The 8365-nt window shown below is 39.8% G+C and overlaps 1 pseudogene; it reads right to left on the bottom strand.

Annotated features, from left to right (window-relative positions):
* Positions 1 to 1541: 1541 nt before the first annotated feature.
* LOC121811394 lies at positions 1542 to 3236 on the bottom strand (annotated as a pseudogene).
* Positions 3237 to 8365: the final 5129 nt, after the last annotated feature.

The raw sequence follows: 8365 nt of genomic DNA, 5'->3' as shown, positions 1-8365 counted from the left end.
ACAACAGCGTTGATCTACTCCGTTTTATGAGGAATCATTCAAGAAAACAATTTTGGCTTTCAAGCATCAACGTTATTTGTTATTTGTGGATGGGTAACTAACGCTCTTGCATTGCTCCTAATTTATAAACGATGTGAATTAATTATAGATTCTATGGTTTAGTGTTAATTTATGATATTTATTTACAATGAGTTTACTTTGAATCATAATCCCGGTCAGTTTTATTATTCAATTTTATCTTCTAGCCAAAGAATTCAATTTTAACTTGGTTATTAGGGAGAAAACGTAGGTAAAGAATTCAAGTTTTGTATCATATTCAATATACGAATCTTGGATTAGTTGATTTACATGTTGTTGCAATAATTATTGGATTTTTGCTATATGTCTTTAGGAATATATAATTGATTTTGTAGATGAATTCATGTACGTTGGAAATTAGAAGTTGGATTAGAGCTTATTATGCGTCTTTAGGAGTGAAAATCCGATGAGTATGAATTTGATCTTAGTGTTCAACAAGGTTAAATTCAAGTATTTATGAACAAGTTTAATGTGAGTATAACGAACACGATTATTCTAACTTTCATTAGATTGATCTTAATCTATAGTTTAATTGGTTCATTATGTTGATTCAAATCTGGAGCATATTAGGAGCAGTGTTCTCAATCTCTTGCCTTTTGCTTGTTTTCTAGTTTTATTTCTTTACCAATTTCTGTTTAAATTTAATTTTCCAATCCAAAAACCGCAATATTTATTTGCTTTCGAATTAAATACAACTTCCTCCATGTGGTTGGACACCCTAACAATTAAAACTGCACCTATATTCTTGCAATTAAGTTGTTATTTTAGAGTTGTAATTTTAAACCTGAGTGTCAAATATCAATTGACTTAAAAGCTCTAAAAATACACATTAAGACTTTAATTTCTAGAATAACTCCCTCAGTCCACCATTTTTAGTCCACTTTGTATTGGGCAAATGTTTTAAGAAATATAAAGAAAAATGAGTTGAAAAAATTAATGGAATATAGGTGACACTTTTATATATATGTTTTATAATAAAATGTGAGTGAAATGAGTTACTGGAATGTGAATCTACTTAACATTCGTAGTAAAAAGTGAAAGTGTACAATAAATGGGAGACGAACAAATATAGCAAAAGTAGATTAAAAATGAAGGACGGAGAGAGTATGACTTTAATAGATTATGATTTATAAGATTATGGATCTTAATATGATTTATGGAGAATAAGATTCTTCGAGTGGCACGATGGTGCCCGTCGCATGACATAACAGGTGATCAAGACGATATATAATGTGCCCGTCGTATGAAAAACAGTTGATCATGACGATATATACCGCAGTCTACGAAAATTAATATCATTATATATCCAAATATCGGTATGGTAACAAACCTTTCTCTAATTCTCATAAAATGTGTAGTAATTCACACTTAGGGATTGGAAACAAACCTTTCCTATTATCTCCTTTTAAATACCTCGACCCCAACCTTGACTACCTAATTAATATCAATTGAGAAAATATGGATTGAAAACTATACAGTTCGTTTTTAAGAATTTCGCACTACATATCATTGAAAAATACACAGTTTGTTGTTGGGGAGAGATATACAGTCCCCCATGATTGATCAATGAACAACAACAGCATCTGCTAATTTGCATTTCCTTTTTTTCAAAATCACACAATAAACCTCCCTCACATCACACCAATTTACACAAAAGGGGATAAAGAATCGACGGAATTTAACAAGAATGACATCAAGATTTAAGGCCAGTTTCTCGGCTCTCACAAAGAGCAGCAGATCAGACCGTGTACGGCTCGAGCAAAGGCGTCCTCGACAATTGTGCATTAGTTCTGCTGTAATGGAAGTATAGCACCAGCTGAAGAATCCCAAGAACTGCTCCAATCCCATTAGGAATCTGATTTTTTGCAGGTGGTAAAAGGTTAGAGATGCATCTAGTAATAGGATGAAGAAGCTTGAAGAGGCTTACAGAGACGAAGGCGTCGTGCTTGAGCATTCCATACGCGAAGAAAGCAATACTCATCAAGAATGTAGCAAGAGACAGATAGTATGGCATGTATTCCACACTTTTTGTTCTGATCACCAGATTCTGTGTAATCATAATGATATCAAACGCAAGCTAATCAAGAATGTAGCAAGTGACAGATAAAATGAGGTGATTAGTACTCACAATGATGAATAGTGGAGAAGCAAACATGGATATGAGAGAGAACACTGATAAGTAACCAACAAAGAGCTGCCGGTTTGGTGGCTCGAAAACACAGAGGCTAATAGAGACAATGACAGCAAACACAGCAAAAACTCCCAACAACAATCCCACCACCTTCAGCTGCAAATTAAAACACACACCACTTTTTCACTTAAACTGTTTGAACAAGTATAGCTTGACAGAGGCAAAGATGAATAGAATTATACCCTTCTCCTGTGGTCTGCATAGGCTATGAATATGAGGATGTAAACGAGCTGGAAAAGGGCTCCGATTGAGTTGACAGTGGCGATCAAGATCAAGCCGGGAGAGACAACCGGTGTGCCATACCAAAGGCATATCTAGCAGTTCAAGAGGGCGTAGATGTAAGGCAGCCCTGAGAATTGCTCTGTTGATTTGTTTATGATGATCCTCTTGAATGTCGGACTGCAATACAAGTGTAATCAATTCATCACACATCAATTAAACCTTAAGTAAAACGAATTTCAAATGTGGGATTTTTAGCACTAACATAGGCGATACGAATAACACGAAAGCACATATGTTTCCTGCAAAGACAGATCAACTTCGGTTATTTTAGCAGTTTGAACAATACTCACCTTCATCAGATAACGTATGGGAGTCAAAATTGAATTTTCCAAGAAGATTTTTTGTCTCTTTAATTGAGATTCATCGAGAATATGAAAACTACTAAAATAAGAATGCAAGATTAAAGCGACGCCCCTTTTGTAGAAAGAGGGAATTAAGAAAAGAGAAGTCTGCCCCTTTTTGCGAGAAAGCGCGAAGAAATTGGAAAGTGAACCAAAATGGCAACCGTCGAAATCGAATAGGAGCAACTCATAAATAAATGGAGTAATAAAAAAGTCACAAAGAAGAAAAACACAGAATTTGGGTGGATTCAAATGAGAGAGTGGCCTGCAACTCCAGCTCCTTCGCTGATAATTGAATAAGGTGAAGAAGACATTCCACCTTCAGCCATAGCTCTACCTCTCTCTCTCTCTCAATGTTCTCTGGAATCGGTTTCAATTTTCAGCGCCTTTTGTTGTTGATGGAGGAAGATGATGGGCCCAGTATTGAGCTGGCTTCAACGCCACTTATTACCACGTGCCTTTTCTATTAATCTCTGAACTTTTCTACCTCTATTTTCTACTCCTTCCTTAATTTTTCTAAAGTGGGAAATTATTAATTTGTTTTGTACACTCCGTATTTATACAGTATAGGAAAAATTTATTGGACTTCACTTCGTTTCTTAATTTGATTTTTTGAATTATTGTTAATCCCACCATGTTGTACACTAGTTTCAATCCTACGAGTTTCATGATATGTAGTATAATAAAGTGCCATCAAATATGTAAATAGTCAGGGAAACAAAAATGAATATAATTCTACTCAATTACAACTATATAAAATATAATACCCCTATTTGGCAGTGCTGTTTATACTCACAAGTTTGATTAATATACTGGGCCACATGGTTCATGGTATAATATTCTTCAACCAATTCACTATCACGTTGCTTTAAAAATATGATAAGGGTCGCTCCTCCTGCCATATCATCAGCACTAAAAATCCTCCTGCCATATCATCAGGGCAAGCAAATAGCCCAGCAATAGCCTAGTCACATCACCCCTAATTATGTAAAACAAATAATTGACAATCACACAAAATATAGAATTAAATTTACGACACAGATACGGGAATATCCAATTATTTTATTTAAAATTTAAAAAAGTACATTTAAAAAAATTACATAATTAAAAAAAAACTAACGCCGTGCAATCCTCCGCGCCCACAACTCTTCAATTAAATCCTTTTGGAGTCTAATATGAGCATCCGTTTGGCGCATGTCTGCATGTGCTTGGAGGAGGCCGGCTTCATCGTGCGGGACCCCATTTCGTACGTTGGGGCGGCTATGCCATGGCTTGGACCGGCTTCATTATCGTCGTTGGCCCAACTAGTCAGTCGTACACCTTCATCTTCGACAATCATGTTGTACATGATAATACAGACGTACATTATATCAGCAATGCAGTCGATATGCCACAAATGCGTTGGACCCCTAATTGCCGCCCATCCAGACTGGAGCACACCAAATGCGCGCTCCACGTCCTTGCGCGCCGACTCCTGGCGTTCCGCAAAGTAGGCATTTCTCTCATCCGATGCGTATTTGATCGTCTTCACAAAGACGGGCCATCTAGGGTATATCCCATCCGCCTGGTAGTAGTCCATATCATGCTGGGTCCAGTTGGCGACAAAACTGATGGCCGGACCGACGAGTTAAGATTCAACCCTACAACTCAATCGTAGATGAATAATCATGGGATAATTAGTCATAGCTAACCCCATATGACTAAAATAATTTAACAATTCAATCCTAAATTGTATGTTAGTATTATTTTATCTTGCTAACCGAACACCACCTAAAAGGATAATTAAGGTGTAATTTTTACTAGATAATACAATGTCAAGTTTGACATGTTTGGTCTTTCAATATAAAATAGAATTGTACTTTCTTGATCCTGATATTTTATTATCATCTATTTTTAACACTGTTAATATAAACTTGCTGAAATAAAATAATTAAAGTATACGTATGAAAATTAAATTTACCATGAGAACGTGATATCACTCGCTATTATTACTCCTATATTAAGCATTTAAAATTGTTATTTGTTCCCAAATGATGGCAGATTGTTTTGTATCGATTTTTTCAAACTGAACCTCCAATACAGTCAGAGTCAAGTCGCAAGTTAATGACGTTCGTTATCATATATTGAAAGAAAAAGAAAATAAATAATGGCGAATAATTTTTTATGGCTGGATTAATTTATTGTTGATATGGATTGCAACGCTTGCTGAATTGGTGGGCCCCAAGCATCATAAATTATATACTAGGATAAATTTATATTCCAGCAGATATGCGGATCTATTCGGATTAGGCCACCACGACAATATAAATTCTAGTAATAGTTGAACGTTGTAAACTACTCCATAATTAGTGGTATCATATAGTACTATTCATATTTTTCAAATTTATACTGGTACTTTTAACCTTTTATTATTTATAAAAAAAATACTATTAAAACTGCTACATTCATTTTATTATTTTATGGAGACGAGAAATCAATTAATCTACTATATTTTAAACATGTTTGAGAAATGAATGAGTATCGTTGTGTGTGTTTAGAATGGAGAAGGAATAGTAAAATCTATTTTCATAAGATTTTAGAAATAAGAAATTACAGAATGTTAGAGTAATTATTTTAGGTTTACCAAGGCATCCTTTCATCAGACAGCTACACGACTAATCTCGTTCCAACAATTTGTGTAGTAGGAGACCGACCAAATAACTCACACGAGTAAGACCATCCACTACGCGTCCCGCGCCGGGCTCGCGTTTCGTCCCGGAGGGACCGGTCCTGTGCGGGACCGTTGCAACGATCATCCCGTCCCGAGCCCGCACCCGTCTCGTCCCGTAGCCCGTAGACGCGAGACACAGGATGCGCCGTCGCGCCACGCGCCCGGGAGACGTGTCGCGCGCCCGATGCTTGCGTGACGCCCACTCGCTGGCCCGCAAGTGGGCGTCGTCACGGATGACGCAACAATTCGTTTTTTTTTTAAATTCAAATTTTAATAAAAAAAATAATTTTCAAACGGTAATATTACCGTTAATTTGTTATTTTCCTTTTTTAAATATTTTTTTTACTCTATAAATAATCCTATTTCATAATCATTTCAAACACAAACACACATCTATTCCTCTCAAATCCTCTCTATCACTCCAATTTCCATCTTAAATCAACTCAAACAAATGGATCCTTTTGAGCAAATGCGTCAATTAATGGAACAATCACTTGAAGAAGATCGACGACGAGAGGCGGAGGAAGCCGCGCCACCCCCACGGCGCTCCCGGAAGTACATCAGTCGGAACCGGGAGGAAGCCGCCGCACGGTTAGTACGCGACTACTTCTGCGATAACCCGATTTGGGGAGATACCTACTTCCGTCGCCGTTTCCGCATAAGTAAACCGCTATTTCTCCACATAGCGAATACTTTGGCGGCCCGGGAAGAGTTCTTCCGAGAAGGGTTCGACGCAGTCGGCCGTCCCAGCCACACGACGCTGCAGAAATGTACTCCACATCGGAGACACCACTGGGCGCATGTGCTTGCTCAATTTCTGCAGAGGCGTCCGGGCAGCCTTCAGTGACGAATTTCTCCGGAGGCCAAGCACGGACGATTGTCAGTTCCTCCTCAACCTGCACGAACAAGTGCACGGATTCCCCGGGATGCTTGGCAGTGTCGATTGCATGCACTAGCAATGGAAGAATTGCCCGGTGGCTTGGAGGGGGTCCTACACGAGCGGCCACAAAGGCACCCACCCAACCGTTGTACTCGAGGCCGTTGCCGACTACCGACTTTGGATCTAGCACGCGTACTTCGGGGTCCCTGGCTCGAACAACGACGTAAACGTGCTCCACCAGTCCGACCTCTTTACCGAAGTTTTGGATGGTAAAGCGCCGACCATCAACTTCGTCGCCAACAACCGGCTGTATAAAATGGGGTACTATCTCGCCGACGGCATCTACACGAAGTGGCCGACCTTCGTGAAGACGTGCAACAGGCCTGCGAACCCAAAGCAGGCTCTTTTTGCGCAGAAGCAGGAGGCTGCGCGCAAGGATATGGAGAGGGCGTTCGGTGTTCTCCAAGCGCGCTTCAACATCATCAAAGCCCCGGCTCGTTCGTGGTTCATGGAGAGCATGGTCGACATCATGTATACGTGCATAATCTTGCACAACATGATTGTCCGAGACGAAGGACTCGATGCGGGAAATTGGTTCGACCCCGAATCCCCCGGAAGCTCAACCGCAAGTAGTCCGCCGCGAAGTGGAGCGCATCCGTCTATACAAGAACGGTTGGCTATTCGGGCAAGGACACGCGACTCTAGCGCCCACACCCAACTCCAAGAGGATCTAATTGAACACATTTGGAAAAACTTTGGCGGAGAAGATTAAATTATGTCATTTTTATTTTTTTAGAATTTTAATTATGTCTTTTTTTCTTTTTTTTTTAAAGTTTAAGTTGTAATGTTGTTTTAATTTTAATGAATTGTGTTTGTTTAAATTGAATTGGGTTGGAAAAAAAAATAAAAAATGAAATTGAATGAATTGTAATTAAGGGACGGAATAAAGGACGGTTAAGGGACGGAGCGTTGCAGGTTCCGTCCCTTAGTTAAGGGATGGAGGAAAAAAGGACAGTGGGGCCCTCAAATAGTGGTCAAATAGTAGTTAAGAGACGGTATAGAGACATCGTAGCGGATGGCCTAAGAGCATCCACAATGGTTTTCGCCCAGCCATAGCCTAGCCACAAACTCCTCCTGCCACATCATCAGCACTAAAAATCCTCCTGCCACATCATCAAAACAAACAAATAGCCCAGCCATAGCCCAGCCACATCACTCAAAATTACATAAAACAAATAATGAACAATCACACAAAATACGGAATTAAATTTACGCCACAGATACGGGAAAATGCAACAATTTTATTTAAATTTTAAAAAATTACATTTTAAAAAATTACATAAATAAAAAAACTAACTCCGAGTAGTCCTCCGCGCCCAAAACTCTTCAATTAAATCCTTTTGGAGTCGAATATGAGCTTCCGTTTGGCGCATGTCGGCATGTGCTTGGAGGAGGCCGGCTTCATCGTGAGGTACCCCACTCCGTGCGTTGGGGACGGCCACGCCGTGGCTTGGACCGGCTTCATTATCGTCGTTGGCCCAATCCGTCAGTTGTACACCTTCATCTTCGACAATCATGTTGTGCATGATAATACAAGCGTATATTATATCAGCAATGCAATCGACATGCCACAAACGCGTTGGACCCCTAACCGCCGCCCATCGAGACTGGAGCACACCAAATGCGCGCTACACATCCTTGCGCGCCGACTCCTGCCGTGCCGCAAAGTAGGCCTTCCTCTCATCTGATGCACATCGGATCGTCTTCACAAACACGGGCCACCTAGGGTATATCCCATCGGCCAAGTAGTAGCCCATATTATGCCGGTTGCCGTTGGCGACAAAACTGATGGCCGGCCCGACGCCCTGGCACTGCTCGTTGAA

The sequence above is a fragment of the Salvia splendens genome, chromosome 7, assembly GCF_004379255.2.
Source record: "Salvia splendens isolate huo1 chromosome 7, SspV2, whole genome shotgun sequence".
Taxonomy (NCBI): Eukaryota; Viridiplantae; Streptophyta; class Magnoliopsida; order Lamiales; family Lamiaceae; genus Salvia; species Salvia splendens.
This window is presented reverse-complemented; position numbering and strand designations above follow the sequence as displayed.